Raw genomic sequence first — 16,821 nt, 5'->3', positions numbered from 1 at the left:
ACCAATTAAACCAGGAGAGGATGAAATTGCGGGGAGAGATAGAGAGGCGCCCACTTTTCCCTGCTGCATATACCCACCAATGCGGTCTCCCATCCTTATGTTTTATTTTATGGTTTATCTTTCGGCCACGCCTTGAGGCATGTGGGATCTTAGTTCTCTGACAGAGGATTGAACCCGCGTCTCCTGAATTGGAAGCGTAGTATCTTAACCACTGGATCACCAGGGAAGTCCCCCTCTTGAGTGCTTTTAACCATTTTCACTTTGGCCCACCTCTGCTGCCTACTCCATCTAAGCCACTGTACTGGGTAGAAGAGGGTCCCCTACCAGCACACCCCGCCACGGCCCCCCCACCCCTGCTCCACCACCAAATTCATGTGCTTCCCTGAACCTCAGAGGGAGGCCTTATTTTGAAATAGGGTCGTTGCAGAGGTAATTAGTTAAGATGAGGTCATGTTAGAGTAGGGTGATCTTACATGCAATAATTGGACTGGTGTCCTTAAAAGAAGAGAAAGCCTTGTGAAGATGGAGGCAGACACCGGAGTGATCCATCTACAAGCCAAAGAATGTTGAGGATTGCTGGTTAGATCCATGGAACACACTCCCTGCCGAGAGGAAGTAAGCAACCTACCCTACGCCCTGAGTTCAGACTTCTGACTTCCATAACTGTGAGAGAATAAATTTGTATTGGTTTAGGCCACCTAGTTTGTGATCATTTGGTAGAGCAGCTCCAGGAAACTAATCGAGCTCCCATCATCCCATCACTTGCTGGGACTATTGCAGCAGCCTCCTCACCAGTCAGCCTGATCATGTTCCTCACGTGGCAGCCAGGGGGTTTTGTTTTAGACCTGTCCCTCCTGTGATCAGAGCCCTCCCATCTCAGGCAGCATAAAAGCCAACTCTATTTATTTTCTGTTCTGGCTGCACCACGAAGTATGTGAGATCTTAGTTTCTCCACCAGGAACTAAACCTGTGCCCCCTGCTTTGGAAGCTTTAACCACTGGGCCACTGGGGAAGTTCCAAAAGTCCACTCTTTATCTTGCCTACAGGTCCCTGCACAGTCTGCTCCCCCATCCCCATTCAATTTCAGATCTGTTCCCCTGATCTGAAACCAGCCACACTGGCCTCCTTGCTGAAATTCACTGACATGCTCCTGCCTTAGTGCCTTTGCACATGTTCTGCCTGCAACACTCTTCCTCCAGGTGTCTGGATGGCTGGCATCATTCCTTTGCCATCTTCGCTTAGCTATCACCTTTACTGTGGGTCCTTCTCTGGGCATCTTATTTAAAACTGTACCTTTTCCACCTCAAGCCCTCTCCTCTCTTCCTTTAGTTGTTTCTTAGCACGTGTCTCCTTTTGATGAACTGTGGTTTCATCTGTTCAAAGTGCTGTTTTCTGTCAGCCCTGCTAGAATGCATATTCCAGAAGGCAGGGACTCCTGGTTCTAGAATACCTCTGGACACACAGTAGGTGCTCAATAAATGTGTCGAATGTCAGGTGCTGGCTAGGCATGGCCTGACCTGGCATCCCACTGCAGGATGTTTTGGGACCCAAAGTTGTCTGTCTGTCCCTGCATCTGATACCTTTGCCCTCACCTGAAACCCCCTTCCAACTCACCACAGGACATCACCCCGCCCCACCCCCCCAGGTCCCTGGGCCTTCAGCTACTCCCTCCCTGTCTCTCTTGTGGGTGGTCAGGATGGTCCTCTGCAGAGTGGAGCTGGTTGCTCTGGAGAGACCGGGGTTTGGGATAATAAGATCCTGGCTACTCCAGGCCTCAGTTTTCCCCATCCATGAAATGGGCACAATCAGATCACTGGTCTCTTGAGGCTGTTGGAAGGGTCAAGTGAGGTGACACATGCAGGGGTTCACTGTCTGGCACTGAGAGCTCAGAGAAAGACTTAGTTCAGTTGGCATTTGGTGGTGTTGGTATTTTCAGTTTGCTGTGTGGATGTTCCCTTTGCTATTTTTTTGGAGGAGGGGTGAAACATCATAGCTAGATGACTCCAGGTGCCTGGGGGACTTTAAGCCAGTGTTCCCTTGGGTGGGTGGCCTCTGGATGTTCTTGTCACCTGGGACAGCTCCTTCCTGGCTCTGTACGCCCCGGACCCCATCCCAGGAAAGGGAGTCCTGTGCTTAGCGGTGGGGATGGGGGAGGTGTGAGGGGAGCATTCCCAGGGCCTAGAAGCCTGTCTGCTGTTCAGTGAGAGGGAAGACCCCAAGTAACTCCATGAAACCCAGGGACGGGAGGACCCCTTCTCCCTTTCTTGGGCTGGATTCTTCTTTTGCTCTGAGCCTGAGTTTCTGTATCCAGAAAATGAAAGTAAATGTCCTCCCTGCCTCCTAGAGGGGTAGGGTAGATTAGGGCACCTGGGGTGTCCTCAGTGATGGTGACCTTCCCTGGACAGGTGATGTGCACGCCATCTCCCTCCTCGAATTCCTTGTTTGGTCTCTGTGCAGGGCTCAGGGGTTGGAGGTGGAGTCTGAGTTGACAGAGGCTTTCCGGGCAAGCTTACTGCATGCTGTTTCATATTAGCTCATTTAAGCCTCACGATAATGAGAGCCTCACAAGGGCCACAATCACACTTGTGGTCAGAACTGTTAATTTCCCTGTTTGATGATGGGGAAGTCAAGGCACAGAGGGGTCATGTCATTGGTTCAGGGCACACAGCCTGTAAGCCCCTTCCTTGGTGTGTGGTTGTCGTGGGGAACATCTGGACTTTCTTTCTGTCTTCCTCCCCGCCGCCCCTGGACTGTGGACCCTGGGGGCTGGCCCTGGGTGCCTTGGCCTGGCCTGGCCCATCCCCCTTGAGGTCACCCTCTCAGGCTCCCCGCAGGCTCCTGGGCTCTGCCTTGCAGGAAGATGACCCCACTATTGAGACTATAAATAGCAGCCACAGTGGCAAGCAGGAAGCTGCTCATGGCACCTGGGCTCTGGCTGCTGCCCCCTTGCCGCAGCGCCTCCTGGAACTGAGCTTCTCCTGGTGGAAATGCCAAGGTGGAAGCATGTGTGCACCCCAGGCATTGCTCTGCAGGTTTGCTGTGTGACCTTTGGGCCCTCCCTGCCCTCTCTGTGCCCCTGAACCCCTGGCTATGTGTCTGGGATGCCTCTGAGCTCCCTGAGCCGTAAAGAGTGTCTCCTGGGTGTTTGGATGGCAGCCAGGGAGGGGTGGAGGGCTTGGTGGGTGATTTGACATGGTGAGGGTAGTTTTTTCCTTGGAGGGGAGATAAATGGGAGGAGGGCATTGATGGAGGCTGGAGAGGGGAGATGGGCCCTTTTTAAATGCAGGGAGGAAGGGGAAGATGGGATGGAGCTGCCTGAAGCATCCTGGACTGGGAGGTGGACCATCAGCATGAGCATGGGCATGGGCATTTGAGACCCATCTTGACTGCTTGAGACCCATCTTGGGTTGCTGTGTAATTCTTGTACAACCTCTCTGGGCCTTGGCATTGTCCTCCCAGATTTATCTGGCAGGAAAGAGATGCACAAAGGTTTTGAAGCAAGGAGACTATGTCACTGTGTCCTCTATCATCTTTCAAGTTGATGGCTACTATGTTAATGTCATTATGTTGGGTCATGGGACGGGGTTCACCTTGTCTCTGTCCGTACTGCCAGGTCCCTGGAGGCCCGGCTCCAGGGTGGGGTCAGTGAGCTGTGGTCATTAGGAGCAATGGGGAAAGGGTGCTGACTCACTCCAGGGCCGCCCCAGTTGGTCGTGCTGCTGGGTACATTGGGTGGCCTGTGTTTCCCCAGTCCCTCCTCACAACCCACCCCTGTCTCTGGCTAATACCAGCTACGCAGTGAGGTCTTGGTCCTTGGGGCAGTTTTCCAAGTTTAAGTATCATGCTACAGGTCAGTTGTACCTTGCAAAGCTTTCCGTTTTCCCAGAGGTTAGATGCTTTGTTAGTGCCAGTGGTGTTCTTGACCTAGAATGCAGGGACGTGAAGAAGAAGGTTTAACAGGACGTCTTGTTACGAATCTTGCTGGAGTAGGAGATGTACAATAGGTTGATTTATGACTGGTCCCCCTCAAACCCACCAAAGGTTCCTGAGGAGATTGATGGATGAGTTATTTGTTGTCTTAGAGAAGTCTCTAGTGATAAGCCGTAGGGCTCTGCTTGATTCACATTTTCATCAAAGGCTAGATCGAGCACCCTTGGGATATGTATTCACCATCCAGGTGACATAAAGGGGTATGCCTTCTCTCGCTGTGTAGGTGTGGAGAGACTGAGTCACGTGGACTCAACAGTTGCCTCCTAGAGTTCAGGGTTTGTAGAGTGGGCCTTTGGAGTGGTTTCCTCGAGCCCCAGAGATGTTTTGGAGCCGGTGGTAAGGCAGATGATGGTCTCCTTCAAAGATCTGCACAACCATAAATCCCACAACCTGTGGTTGTTCTGGGTTACACTGTTGTTCAGTTGCTGAGTCGTGTCCACTCCTTGCCACCCCATGGACTGCAGCACGCCAGGCTTCCCTGTCCTTCACTATCTCCTAGAGTTTGCTCAAGCTCATGTCCATGGAGTTGGTGATGCCGTCCAACCATCTCATCCTCATGGCAATGGGGAATTCAGGTTGCAGATGGAATTAAGGATGTCAGTCATCCTTTGACCTTGAGATGGGGGAAGTTACTCTGGATAGTCGTGGTGGGCTCAGGGTAATCACAGGTGTCGTTATGCGGAGGAGGCAGGAGATTTGAAGATGCTGTGTTCCTGGCTTTGAGGGTCAAGGACGGGGCAGAGAGCCTAGGAATACAGGCAGCCTCTAGAGTCTGAAAAAACAGAGTGCATTCTCGTAGAGAACCCCAAGCAGGGGCATAGCCCTGCTAACACCCTGATTTTCTCCCTGTTAGATCCATTTCGGACTTCTGACCTCCAGAACTACGAGATAATGAATTTGTGCTGTTTTAGGTCACTGCGTTTGTGAGCGTTTGTTACCGCAGCAAGAGGAAGCTCGAGCAGAACCTGCATCTTCCCTGAGAACCCCAGCAGCCAGGGGCAGCCCAGTCACTTAGGTCGCGTGTGTCCCCTGCCACTAGTAACCTTGGAATCAGACTGAGGGACATGGAGTGAAGACAGGAAGTTGCAAACCATAAAAAGGCTGTGCTGGAGGAAAAAATAAAATGCAAAGAAGAAAAGAAGTCTGGTGGTTCAGTGGTCAAGAGTCCGCCTGTTGATGCAGCAGACACGGGTTCGATCCCTGCTCAGGGAACTAAGATCCCATGTGTCTCAGGGCAACTAAGCTCTAGCGCCACAGCTAGAAATGCCCGTGCACCGCAACTAGAGAGAAGGTCATGTGCTGCAACTAAGTCCCAATGCAACCAAATAAATAAATATTTAAAAATTGGAAAAAAAAAAAAGGCTAGAACCAGAGAGATGACCAGATGTTTTGGAGCAGAAAAGGAATGGTGCGAGGTAGGGATGTTTGTGTGTTTGTATGTTCTTTCTTTTCATTCCTTCCAATCTAGTGGCGGGGGGAGGGGTACCTGGCTCAGATGAAGGGCCAGAGAAAACTCTGTGTCCCCAGCCTGTCCCCCCACTGTGCTGAGCCACAGATGATTCTCCTGGGTGGGGTCTCCCAAGGGGCAGGTGCTGAACCTTCTCAGAGGAGACGGGCGATGCCACACACTGCTTCCTTCTCGGCTTTATTGGAAAAAGGAAGAAAATGACGCACGCCTTCAGCCCCAAAGGCCTCTGGGCCGGCGTCCAGAAACCTGAAGCCTGCAATTAAATGAAACTGGATCTTAAGGTGGGGAGAGCTTCTCCAACCTGGGGGCGGAGGCACTGGAGACCAGGTCCTGGGGACCCGGCTGCCCATGGATGGGCTATGTGGGATCCAGGGGCAGAAAGGCTGCCATGGGGAGAGGGGAGAGGTTAGGAATGTTCTAGTCAGCCTTGGTCCAGGAGGCTGGGCTCTAGGCCACCAGCTAAGGGGGCCACCTTTTTTTTTTTTTTTTTAATTTATTTGGCTGTGTTGGGTCTTAGTTGCAGCACGTGGTGTTTAGTACCCTGACCAGGGATCGAACCCAGGCCTTGGGAGGATGGAGTTTTAGCCACTGGCCACCAGGGAAGTCCCATGTGGCTGCCTTTTATTTCTAAAAAAAAAAATTGCAGATGACTTTCTGGTCACCTGAGTCCCCTCCCCCGGAGACTACCACTTCTCCACTGAACGTGTGCCCTTCTAAAAATGTTGTCACACGTGCAGGGGCCTCTGTCTGGCTTCCCGAAGGACCTAGGAGCCCTGTCTCATCTCTAGGCAGAAAAGATGCACGTGGCCAAGTCTTTCTGCGTGTGCCGCTCTGCAGTTTGTTATCAGAACGAGCTGTGGGACTCTGCCAGTTTTGTAGGTCAAAAGTGGTCAAATATTGACAGCTTTTATATAACTCAGCCTAGTAATTTCCTCTCCACGCTGAGACAGGCAAGCAGACCGAAGTGGTTCCGAGGAGGGATTCTGATTGCGTGGGTTCCCACTCCCTCCATGGCCTTTTATCAGCTGCGAGGCATTGCCCTGTGCCTCAGTTGCCCTTTAAGTAAAATAGGGACTGAAGTAGTATGTGTTTTCTAGAATCGTTCTGAGGATTAAAAATGTAATACACAAAACTGTGTACCTACTGTGTGCTAAGTCACTTCAGTTGTGTCCGACTCTTTGTGACCCTATGGTCTGTAGCCTGCCAGGCTCCTCTGTCCATGGGATTTTCCAGGCAAGAATGCTGGAGTGGGTTGCCATGCCCTCCTCGAGGGGATCTTCCCAATCCAGGAGTCAAACCAAAGTCTCCAACGGCTCCTGCATTGCAGACAGATTCTTTACCACTGAGCCACCAGGGAAGCCTGTGTACCTATTACTATTATTTTTAAAAAATTCCCTGGTGGTCCAGCAGTTAGGACTCTGCACTCTCACTGCTGAGGGCCCAAGTTCAATCCCTGGTCAGGGAACTAAGATCCCACGAACCGCACAGTCAAAAAAATAAATTAGGATTTTGTGGCTTAAAAAAAATATTGTTTTAAATTTTGTACTGGGGGATAGCCGATTAACAAACAATGTTGTGATAGTTTCAGGTGACCAGCAAAGGGCCTCAGCCATACATATACATGTATCCATTCTCCCCCAACCCCCCTCCCTTCCAGGTTGCCACATAACACTGAGCAGAATTCCATGTGCCATACAGTAGGTCCTTTTTGGTAATCCATTTAAAATGTAGCAGTGTGTGATTTGTGATGTTTTGATGCAGTTAGATCTCGTTGATGAATTTTAACTTCTGTAGAGATAGCGTCTTGTCACGGTGATACAGGACACGTGATCGGTGTATTCCCTAGATGCCGCTGGGGTGGGTTGCAGCGTTTGGAGCTTCTCCAGGTGCCTCCAGGTGCTCATGCGCTGTTCTCCTCTGCGTATTCCTGGGAGTGAGACCGCCAGCTTGTGGCTCTCCTAGATGATGCTGGCAGGCTCTGCAAGGGGGCTGCCCTGGCTGGCCCTCTGCGTTGGGGTGTTAGATCTCCTAGCAGCCAGGGCCTTGGGTAAGACATGTGGTTTGACAGCTACCTTACAAAAAAGACTTTCTTGGTTTCTTTTTTATTTTTTGGTGGTGCCGAGTGACATGCCAAATCTTAGTTCCTTGATCAGGGACTGAACCCATGGCCCTTCCAGTGGAAGCATGGAGTCCTAACCACTGGACCAGAGAAGTCTCTTTCTTGGTTTTCAGAAGTGGAACAGATGTGTTCTCTATAAATTGGAAAATGAAGAAACCAAAAAAACCTGCATATTAAAAAAAAATGCAACCACATTCCCATCCCCCAGAGAGACTGTTGGCATCTTATTGTCTGTGGGTTTGGATAGAAAGGACCAGTTCTGACCTTTGCTGCCTGGACGTGACCATGGGGAGAGGGAATGGGGAACTGTCTAGATTCTGCAGCCCCTTCTCTAGACCTGGTGGGTCAGAATTTTCAGGAATAGGCCAGGTGTCTGGCAGCTCTGGGATGGGGCTTTGAGTCAGTTGGACGTGGGACCTGCCTCTGCCCTGCAGTCGCTGTGTGACTCTGAACACAAAACCTTGCCTCTGTGACCTCGTCTCCTTGCAGGCTTTTGTTCAGGCTGCTGCTGCTGCTGCTGCTGCTGCTAAGTCGTTTCAGTCGTGTCCGACTCTGTGCGACCGCATAGACGGCAGCCCATCAGGCTCCCCCGTCTCTGGGATTCTCCATGCAAGAACACTGGAGTGGGTTGCCATTTCCTTCTCCAATGCAGGAAAGTGAAAAGTGAAAGTGAAGTTGCTCAGTCGTGTCCAACTCTTAGCGACCTCATGGACTGCAGCCCACCAGGCTCCTCCGTCCGTGGGATTCTCCAGGCAAGAGTACTGGAGTGGGGTGCCATTGCCTTCTCCTTGTTCATGCTGGAGGTGCTCAATTAATGCTTGAGTGAATGTAGTGCTGCAGGATTTCTCGCCTGGACATTGCTGGGGTGGATGCTTCTATTTGGGGGCTGTCCTGGGCACTGTCAGATGGTTAGCATCATCCCTGGTCTTTACGCTAGGTACCCTCCACCCATCGTGATAACCAGAAATGATGACACAGGTTGCCCAGTGTCCTCTGCGGGGGGGCCACAAACACCCCCCAGGATGCCTGTGGTGCTCTTAGGAGGGCAGAGCGGTCCTGTGAGGGAGTTTTCCTTGGAGTCTGTGTCCAGTGTGTGGATTTTGTTCATTTGGATGCTCTCACTGAGGGGACCTACTGGGTGCCAGGAGCTGTCCCAAGTTCTAAGATGTGGCTGGGATTATGTCAGGCAAGTGCACTCTGGCTGCTCCCCCTCTACCGAGGCGTTAGCTGGACACTCTGCTCACCCGCTCCTGACTTGGCATCGGGATATGGTGGTGACTTAAGGCCCGTCCCTGTCTCAGTCTCCCCCTCTGTGAAATGGAGAAAGTGTTGTCCTAAGCGTTGCTGCTGATCCTGCGGGGAACCCTGTCACCTTTGTGGGCTTCCCAGGTGGCGCTTGTGGTAAAGAATCCGCCTGCCACTGCAGGAGACATAAGAGACGCGGGTTCGATCCCTGGGTTGGGAAGATCCCCTAGAGGAGGAAATGGCAACAACCTGCTCCGATATTCTTGCCTGGGAAATCCCATGGACAGAGGAGCCTGGCGGGCTACAGTCCATGCAGTTGTAAAGAGTTGGACACGACAGAGCAACTAACACTTCCCGGGCCACAGGGCACACAAGATGCTTTGTGATGGTGAGCAGATGATGTGTGCAGACTCACAAGGCCAGTGTGCACACATCTGCCTTTGGGGATCGCTGCAATAGGCATTGCGGGGGTGGGGTCGGGGGTGTGAGTGAGGTGTGGGCGGGTTGCCACAGTGTCCTCTCTGTGCCTGGCTGTGCGAGTGGGGGTCTTTGCTGGAGGGTACTCAGCTGCCCTCCTCCCCGAGTCCCTGAGGAGCCGGCTCAGTGGAGATCCCTAAGGCGATTAAGTGGGTTCATTTGATCCTGAACGTGAACTTGAGCAGGCGGCTTATCTCCTGGAGATGAAAGCCGGGCTGGCGAGGCGCCACCTGACCCATTCGGGGAGTGCGGGATTTTCTCCTCCACCCGCTGCCCACCCGGGGCCTGTGCTGGGGGGCTTTTGCCCCATCCACCTCCAGTCTCTTCAAGCTGCACGTGGTGAACCGGGGCCGTGTTCTTTTTCTGTGTCGAATAGCAGCAGGCGCTCTCTGCGTTCATTCGTCTGGTCCTCTCCATCTCATGAGCTAGCGAGGATCACATCATCACTTTCCCTGTGTTTCAGGCAAATGGCTAAGGCTCAGAAAGGTTGGCTGACTTACCTAGAGCCACACAGCATCCCGACAACCCTTGGGGATATCTTGGAAAATCCCCTTTACTCCTTGGCACTGAGATTCCTCCTGAATACAGTCTTGACTTTGCACAGAATTAACCAGAACAACAACAATCAGTGTATGCCCCATTGTAGTATAAGAGGAAATGGGAGGAAGTTGCTGCTGGCTCCTACTCAGCATGAGTAAGTGTCGATCCGAGGCAAGTGAGATCAGAGGCGTTTCGGTTCTGGAAACACATGAAAGTGATGTTCAAGAAAAGGCTAGTGTTTGGATCAGTTCTGGCAGGTTTTGTTTTTTTTTTAACGGCCAGGTTATTTGAAAATTGTGTGGGGAGGGTGCCTTTTGCGGCGTGGGACTGTCCCACTGGCCGAGTGCCAGTCACAGGACAGCCAAAAACATCCCTGTCTGTTTCTGAGATGTTCCAGGGTGGGGAGCCTGCCTAGGAGACCCCCTAGCAACACAAAAATAACAATATGCTCTTAGTGGTGGGTGATGGGACCACTGTGGTTGAGACCCTCTCTGCTTTCATAACAGCAGGCCAGGTACTGTGGTCCCCCTCCCTGCTCCACTGTCTGACCTGGGCACCCATCCAGCCTTTTCCTGGCCTTGGAATCCATCTATTCTTGTTCCTACCATTTTCTTCATGCTCTCCAAAGGAGAATGAGAATCTTCAGCTTCTGGTCTCACATTCTTCCCTCCCTACTTTTCCTTCTTCTCTGAGAATAAAACTAGAGGCTTTGAGCATGCTGGGGAGCTGCCCCCCTCCCCCCTGCATTGATGTGTCTCCAGCCACATCCCTCCCCCACCCTGACCTCTGTACTCAGCCTCTCTACTTGCTGTTCCCCCACCAGGAATGCTGTTCCCTGTGATTGGCATGGTGACTGTCATCAGGTCTCAGGTCACATATCACCCTCAGGAAGTCCTCCTGGCTGCCCAGTCAAGCACCGCCCCCCACTCCAAGCCACTATCCCAGCCCCTCACTCAAGACGCAGTTGTTGATCAATGAAGTTTCTCAGTTGATTCCATTCCTTGGTGTGTTCTTGGCCTTCCCACATCAGAAAGTCACTTCCAAGAAAGCAGGGGCTGCTTCTATCTCATCCACAGCTGAGCCCCCAGTGCCTGGAACAGCGTCAGGACATGACAGGGGCTTCCTGCCAAGGAATCCATCGGCTGTCAGTGGGGATGGCTTGTGTGTTTCTTGGCAGGGAGACCAGGCCTGGCCTGACCTGGAGAAAAAGGAGGATGGGTCCTGGACACAGGGTCCTTGTCCCTTCAGGGAGTTCTACCCTGTCTGGAACTGACCAGACCAGAGGGCCAGCCCAGGGGAGGGGTGGGTACCACTCACTGCCATTTCCTGTCCAGGAAGAGAGGCTCTTAGCGGGGACCATGGTGGGGATGGGGTCAGCGGGGTGACATTGCCCCCAGGATTATTTGTCAATGTCTGAAGACATTTCATTTGTCCCAGCCCGGGGGAGGTGCAGCAGGTGCAGTGGGTCGAGGCCAGAGGCGCTGTGAGCATCCTATAGCGCACAAGCGTTTGTGCTAAGTCACTGCGGTCATGTCCGACTCTTTGCGCCCCATGGACCGGGGATTCTCCAGGCAAGAATACTGGAGTGGGTTGTCAATAAGAACCAAATGTCTCAAGTGTGAGGACATGGCATCAGGCCTTAGACACGCACATCTTGGTTCTGCCCTGGGCAGGGGAGGGCAGGAGCACCCAGGTTCCCTTTTGGTGCTGTGTCTGTATTTCTGTGGCCCAGAGTATGCCCTCTCCCCCACCCCTCCCGCTTCTATAGGGACTCTGAACATCCCAGAGTTGCTTGTCCTAGCTGTCCCCAGCACCGGGAAGCCTGACAGTTCCCTGGGTGACATGCCCCTGCCTGATGGGTTCCACAGTCTGGCTGCCACAGTCTCTCTCGCCTTTCTGGTGGGAAATCCCTCTTGAGAGTGTCCTTTCCAGGACCCTTGTTTACAGATGGGGAAGTGGCGGCCCAGAGAGGGTAAGGAGTTGACCCAGGGTCACACAGCACAGCACAGCCTGGATATGGGAGTCCTGACGCTTGAGCAGGAAAGGCCCTGAGGGAGGGACTGTTAGCCCTGGGGCCACTATGGTCCCCTCTCTCCAGCCAACTGGTTCTTCCTTCTGGCCAGATTCCACACTATATCACTACAGTCATTATGGTTATTTTATAACATTGCAAGTTTTAAAGTATTTCATGTCTGTGTGTATTTGTATATATTGTCAGATTGCTTTTCTGTATTATTCAGGACACATTTATTCTTCTTATTTAAAAAATAAATAGTTGGTCCATCCCCACAATGGAATACGATTCAGCCATAAAAAAGGAATGAGTGCTGATCCATGTTGTAGTGAGGATGGACCTTGAAAACATGAGGCTGAGTGAAAAAAAGGCCAGACGCAAAGGGCTGCATATGGCGTGGTCCCGTTTCTATGAAATGTCCAGAATAGTTAATCCATAGAGACTGAAAGCAGATGAGTGGTTGCCAGGGGCTGGGAGGAGGGGAGGGGGTGTGGAGGCAAACTGCTCAGTGAGTAGGGGTTTTCTTTTCTCTTTTGGGTGTTGGAAATGCTTGGAACTAGAGTTGGTGACCTCACAGCACTGTGAATGTAATCAAGCCCACTGAATTTTTCACTTTATAATGGTTACTTTTATGTTGTATGAATTTCACCTCAATAAAAAAACCCATTTGGGAACTGAAAAAGATATGTCTTTATTGGGCTCTTACTGTATGCTCAGCAGTCTGTATGCACACTTTCACTGAGTCTCTGAGTCCTGTGAGATGAGAATTTCCGTGTCACTGGTGAGGAACTGGCTCAGAGATGTTAAGCAACACACCCAGGGTCACCCAATGGAAAGCAGGGGACCTGGATTTGAGGCTAGGTCTCAGGCCAGATCTTCAGGTCACCACAGCCGCGCCCTGTGGTCTTTCCTGCCTTCCTGCCCTCCAGCCAGGAACGTCCCTGCGGGCACTTCCCTGATGGGGCCCCGGGTGGGGCGCAGGGCTGGATGTGATACAAAGGCCCTGGGGCAGTTCACTGCTTGCCTCGTGGCTGTGCTGTGCCCCTGGCCCCCTACCCCCACTCCACCACAGAAGCAGGAACTTTCCAACACAGAGCCAGGCTGTGAATCAGCGCGACTCACTCTGGAGAGTTCGTGGGGCCTCCAGGGCTGTTTTCAGTTTCCGTCGAGTTTCTCACTCTGACTCAGTGTTGGCCCCCGCCTCCCTGCCCCAGCGACCTGGGCTTCTGAACACCTGCGGTACATCACAAAGAGCCAGCTTTGAGGCTGCCCTTTGCTGGGTGCTCGGGCCTCAGTTTTCTCATCTGTGTAGTGGGGGCAGTGAGGGAGGTGTTTGGGGTGTTTACTGGCATCAAACAGTGGATCCCAGGGGCCGCATGTACCCAGGGTGTGCGTGGAGGGTTTTGGTGTGGACATGAAGGGCTGAAAGCTAGGAGCTCCTTGTGGGCACTCAACGCAGGGGAAGCCCATGCCCCGTACCCGCTCCACATCTGTCCTCGGAGGGCTGTGTGTGTCCAGGGCGTTCTGTTCTCTATAACAGGCCAAGCCCAGTCAAGGAATGGTGGCCATGGCAGCCTACGTCTCCCACTGGGTCCTGCTGCAGAGGCTGGGTGAGGGGGCTCTGTGCTCCAGGTATTGTCATCATGACCAGGCTGGGGGCCTGAGCCTGGGTGTCCTAGGTTCTGGGGTGGCTGGGCCTGGGTCCCTGGGGTGGCGGGCTGGTGAACCCTGATGGTGAGTTTGCCCCGAGCCCCTGCTGTGTGCTGGCTGTGTATTTCCACTCAAAGTAACCCTTGGCATCACACCCCACCTCCCCCAATTTTACAGATGGGGAAACCAAGGCTCAGAGAAGCCAAGTGATGGCGTCAGGCTTAACAACATGGTAGAGCTGGCATTTGTGCCTGAGCCAGCCTGGCTTTAGTTCCCCTGCTTATCGCCTCCCTCTTGTAAAAGCACAGGAAGCAGTCTCAGAGTTTAAGCAACAGGCCTGGTCACCTAGCTCAAACTTGGTGCGGCTGGGATTGGGTCCAGGTCTCTGGCTGGATCCTGGGCTGCCAGGACTCTGTGTGTGGACTCGCTTGCCAGGCATCTCCGTCCCCTTCTGTGCAGGAAGGGCTGGTCACCCTGGTGTGCAGGTCGTGGACGCCGGGGTGGGTCAGAGGCTGGTGTTGGGGAGGGGAGGGGTTACCCGTGGAGACAAGAGCTTTTGCCAGTGTGATGTGTGTGGAGGGGATGGGGGTGGGGGAGGGGGAATGGAGAGCTCCAGAGGTCCTGATCTCCCTCCCTGTACCGGTCAGTGGGGACCACCCCTCCCTCCCCGCCGCCCCCTACCCCCCACCCCCGCCGGGGTCGCTGGACTCTTTGGAATATTCCCTGGGCCCCCCGGGTGACAAATCTCTTTCACCATCTCTTGACCCAGACAATTAATTGCTTCTGGCGATCCATGCATGGTTCCATGACCCCCCTGCTCTCCCACCCGCTGCCCTCAAGACCCCACACCCCCCACCTCCCCCCCTGCCCTGCAGCCGCTAATGGCCCAGACCCTGCTCCGGGGCTTGGGTTTGGGGGGCTGGGCCTGGGAACGCTGCAGTGGTTTTCCCTTCTGGCTGACCATCAGGCAGCCTCTTCCCCAGGGAACCCTGTAGCTAGGAGGGTTCCTTCTACCCTGTAGGAACCCTAAAGGGCATTTGCCCTGTGTTCCTACAGGGTAGAAACTGAATTATTTTTACAGAGAGTCCAGGATGGGGCCTCTGAGGGACTTCCAGAGGCTTCTGGAAGTTTCCACCCCACGCAGTCCCCCGTGCCCCATTCCCAGAAAGCCCTCTCTCTTATCTCCCATCCCTCAGGGGACTCCCATGCAGAGGTGATGTGTGGTTAAAGTGGACACCCAGATGCAAATCTTAGCTGTGGGAACCCTGGGTACACTTTCTTGCCTCTCTGCCTCATTGCTCCCATCTGTAAAATGGGGGAGAGTCATGGTAACTCGTGCGTACGATGCTTGTAAGAATTAAACCAGTTAGTAAGCTAGAGGGCTTAGCATGGTGCCCACTCAGAGAAAGCCACAGGGGGTTCCAGGTGTCTGCCACTGGTGGTGCTGGTGATGGACAGACAGAGGGCATCTCTTGGGTCTCTGCAGGCATTGAAGCAAAGCTGCCCACCCCGCCCCACCTCGGCCCCCACCCCGGCCTGGTCTGTGCTGCCTGCCTTGCCTTGACCTGGGCTTGGCTGGGAGCCAGGCTGCCAACACTGGGTGTGGCCCGAGCCCCCTCCCATCCCCCCTTCCTTCCAGAAATGGGTCGATATCCTGGCTCCTTCCTGGCGTCTAATTGCTCCTTTTGGCTGCTGTCTCCGCAGATGGCCCCACACCCTGTAGTGAGAAGATAGGCGGGAGGTTTCTGAAAAGTGTGTTCCGAGGTCAAATTGAGGGTGGAGGGGGTGGAGGATGGGGTGGCCAAGGGCAGTCCCCTGGGTGCCCATCTCTCTGCCCCTCACTGGCTGTGCCAGCTCGGGCGGGTGGCTGAACTATTTTGGGTCTCGGGTTGCCCATCTGTGAAATGGGGTCAGGATAGATGGCCCAGAACCTGGCATACCGTGAGCGCACTTACAGGAGGGGACTATTATTATTGCTGTGCTTGTTTCACTTGCAATCGGTGCAGGTCTCTAGGGAGCCCAGATGGGTGATTTGGAGGCTGGGGCACTCAAGGGCAGGGCTCAGGGCTCCTCTTCCTCCTTCTTCTGACTGTGTGCCTCCCTGGGATGGCCCTCGAGCCCCATGGAGTGAGGCAGTGCCCCCCATGGTTAGGGGGGCTATGTCCCCTTTGGGCGGGGCCATGCATCCCCTTCTGTTGGGCCACAGCCCCTCCTCCCCACTTTGTCTTCCCCCAGGTCCTGTCCACTCAACATCCCTGCTGGCCGTGGCTGCACCGCCGCCCCACCCCCCGCCCCTCAGCTGTCGCTGACTGCCGTGGTCTGGTGGGGAATAAGAGACCTGGGTGAACTCTTGGTGACTGCCTCTCCGCAGTTTCAAGGAGCGCCAGCCTCAGCTGTCACTTGAGAAGGAAAATAAAATACCCCAGTGGCTTCTAAATGGAAGGGGCCGCCTCCTTCTCGCTCTGGCTGTCTGGCCTGCTTACCACTGCAGTGACCGGGAAGGGCGACACCTGGCCCCAGGGGGACAGGGGAGACTTCCCTGTTCATCTAGTGTGAAGAGATGTGCCCGGCAGGCCCAGGAGGTTCTGGGAGGGGTGTTAGGAACCCCCCTAACCCCCTGCCACCCTCTATTGCCTCAGGGCCCTGGCCTGCTCCTGCCCTGGGCGCCTGGGTCACACTGCACCTGAAGTCCCCAAATTCAGCCTGCAGGGACAGCTTCCAGAAGTTATGCCTGCCCCTTGGGGGCAGTGTCGGGATCTGCAGGGTCCTGTTTAGGGCCTCTGTAGAGCACGTTTTGTGACTGTCTCATCTTGGCCTAGCAAGTTCACACTGCCACGTGGAGGCTGAAGTGGGGGTCACTTCCCTTTCCTCAAAGTAGCAGGCATTGCAGTTGTCCCCAAGCCCTGGGTGATTTTTGTGGAACATGATCTGTGCTACTGAAGGAGTTTGAGGTGGGAAGGCAGGGGCTGCCAGGGACGAGGGAGCCTGGTGGGCTTCCATCTATGGAGTCGTACACGGTCGGACACGACTGAAGCGACTTAGCAGCAGCAGCAGCAGCTGGTGAAGGAGCGTCTTTTCTCCAAGGCTGACTCGGAGAGGGACCTAGTTCAGGCCCCGAGGGTCCTGGCTGGGGACCTTGTCCCAGCCCCTAAGCTTATTGGCCGAGTCATTGAACTTGACCTGTGCCCACTGAGGATATTGAGATGAAATGACAGGGACTATGGGTAGAGCATCTTCTCTCTGAGGGGCGGTACTGAGGGTCCTGGGCTGGATGGGCAGAGCCTGGGCGGTGAACCTGCCCTGGGAGGAGGTGATGAC

The 16,821-nt window shown here is 53.9% G+C and overlaps 1 protein-coding gene and 1 non-coding gene across 18 annotated transcripts in view; both read left to right on the top strand.

Annotated features, from left to right (window-relative positions):
- NCOR2 (nuclear receptor corepressor 2) overlaps positions 1–16,821 on the top strand; it is a 238,145-nt gene that overhangs the window by 11,476 nt on the left and 209,848 nt on the right. The gene's annotated exons all lie outside the window — the stretch shown is intronic.
- On the top strand, positions 6,851–6,923 carry TRNAE-CUC. The gene has a single exon. It is a non-coding gene; the product is annotated as a tRNA-Glu (tRNA).

The sequence above is a fragment of the Bubalus bubalis genome, chromosome 17 (genome assembly GCF_019923935.1).
Source record: "Bubalus bubalis isolate 160015118507 breed Murrah chromosome 17, NDDB_SH_1, whole genome shotgun sequence".
Classification (NCBI taxonomy): domain Eukaryota; kingdom Metazoa; phylum Chordata; class Mammalia; order Artiodactyla; family Bovidae; genus Bubalus; species Bubalus bubalis.
This window is presented reverse-complemented; position numbering and strand designations above follow the sequence as displayed.